General features: G+C 35.4%; 1 pseudogene; it reads right to left on the reverse strand.

Annotated features, from left to right (window-relative positions):
* Window positions 1–564: 564 nt before the first annotated feature.
* Window positions 565–665, reverse strand: LOC114699042 (annotated as a pseudogene).
* Between the last annotated feature and the right edge of the window lie 1,470 nt (window positions 666–2,135).

Consider the following 2,135-nt stretch of genomic DNA (forward strand, 5'->3'; position numbering starts at 1 on the left):
ATGTGACATTTATATTCCCACTCAGAGGCCCAGGGGACAGTATGGAAAAGAGAGTGGGAAGACCAAAAAGCAAGATCATCGATAGATGAAATGCGATAGAATGCAGTGTTTTGAATCCAACATAGGAGTTAAATTCTTGAACACACAGTTGTGATCACAAACAAGCATTCAGATGCACAGACACATAGGCATACAGGTACACACACACACACACACACACACACACACACACACACACTCATACAGGGGAAAAATCCACAACACATTCAATAAATACTTGCTAAATCAGAAAATAGGTTACACCTTCCAAAATCAACTCAATTATTAATGCACATATCAAAATGTTTAAGTGAACCTAAATAATTACATTTATTAATGTACAGAGATCACACATTTACACTATAAATTATTTGGACATTTCATGAAATTATCCAGTGAATGTTCAGGTAATACCTATACGTGCCACTATTTTAGGAGCATGACAGTCTGGTCCTTGTCTATGCCTTCAACTCATCTCATGTTGCTTTTACACCAAAATTATTCTTGCAGATTTTTTTTGTTGTTATAATAATAAAGTGTTTAATGGATTTGTATATCATCTTTGCACAGGTACCATGCTAATCTTCTCCATATCACTCCAATTTTAGTATACATATGTTACATGTGCAGGGATGGAGTTTGGCTTTTGCACATAGCCTTATGACAACATAACTTTGTGATATTCACATTCTTGGGTTCGGTATACTCTTCCCATCTTACTTCCACAGGTAAATATATCTGGGTTTCTCTGCTGAAATATCAACTTCTCCATTCAGTCTGTTTTACCACCTTTCAAACCTTTCAAAACAAATATTTACTTACTTCATTGCCTGTGTTCCAGCTTGTGCACTTATTTATATGCTGAAGCTTTTGTTTGATCTTCTATATTTTCCCATGTGTAGCTCAGAGCTTTTCCATATGATGCTCCAGCATAAAATGGAATTTAAAGCTCCTATTAGTTGCATTATTTCTAAAATATGTCCCTGTGATAGAACTTTTGGAATAGCTGCGTAAATATCAGGAAAATTCCATCTAGAAGCTATTAAATAACCTTTGACTTTTTGATAAACCCTCCAAGAGTCCATTCACTCATTTGGACATTTATATAAGTCTTTTGTTTGCTGTGAAAGGGACTCTAAAGTGCACATACTCTCTTCACATAGTATGGCCCTGGCAAGCCAAAATTCACCACACATCACATTTGTATTAACTGAAAAAAAAAATTCCAGCGAACCAAGAACAGCATTCATTCAAAGGACAATGCTCTCAGCTTGGAAACAGAAATGATTGAGTTTGACTTGTCTAGGAGTTATTAAAGTGCACTGATTGAAGAGAGAGATACAAAGAAAGAGAGAGAGTGTGTGGGGGGGAGAGAGGGAAGGAGGGAGGAAGTGAGGGAGAGAGAGAGGATAAGGGAGAAAAGGGAAAGACTAACACAAATTTCAAAGACTGAAGTATGGGGTGTTGGAGCCAAAGAAACTAAAAGCAAAATAAATAAAGATCTGAGCAATAAAATGAAATAATAATTAAATAAATGTCCACAATTCTAATGGACATTTGTGAGCCACAGGGAGCAAAAGATCAGCAAAGGAGAAGACAGGTGATGAGCAAGGCAAAGTTGGCCTTGAAATAGAAAAGAATCAACTGTCATGAAATCAAAGGCAATCCTTTTTCTTCAGGATGATAGAAGAGACTGATATTGGAGGAATACAGAAGGATCCATGTGGTTATACTTGGGGACAAAATGCTAGAATCAATGATAGTTGACGTCTGCCTCTCCTAGGCCTAAACCACTTCTTAAAAACTAAATGTCACATGGCTGTCACTGAACCCTTAGGAAACCAGTAATTATAAGCAAAGTGTAGAAATATATAATAAAGTTTACTAGAGGCTTTCTGCAAAACTCCCATATAAAATGTGGGTCTTTGTCTTAAATTAGGAAGACATAATAGTAAAAATATATTAATGTAAAATTTGTATATGATTATGCATATTTAGTATAAATAATATAATATTGTGATATTTTATTTGTGCTGATAAGTGGTGATATTTTATTTGTGCTTTAGTAAAGTTTGCCTGGAGATCAGAGGAAATAG

The sequence above is a fragment of the Peromyscus leucopus genome, chromosome 14, assembly GCF_004664715.2.
Source record: "Peromyscus leucopus breed LL Stock chromosome 14, UCI_PerLeu_2.1, whole genome shotgun sequence".
NCBI classification, from domain to species: domain Eukaryota; kingdom Metazoa; phylum Chordata; class Mammalia; order Rodentia; family Cricetidae; genus Peromyscus; species Peromyscus leucopus.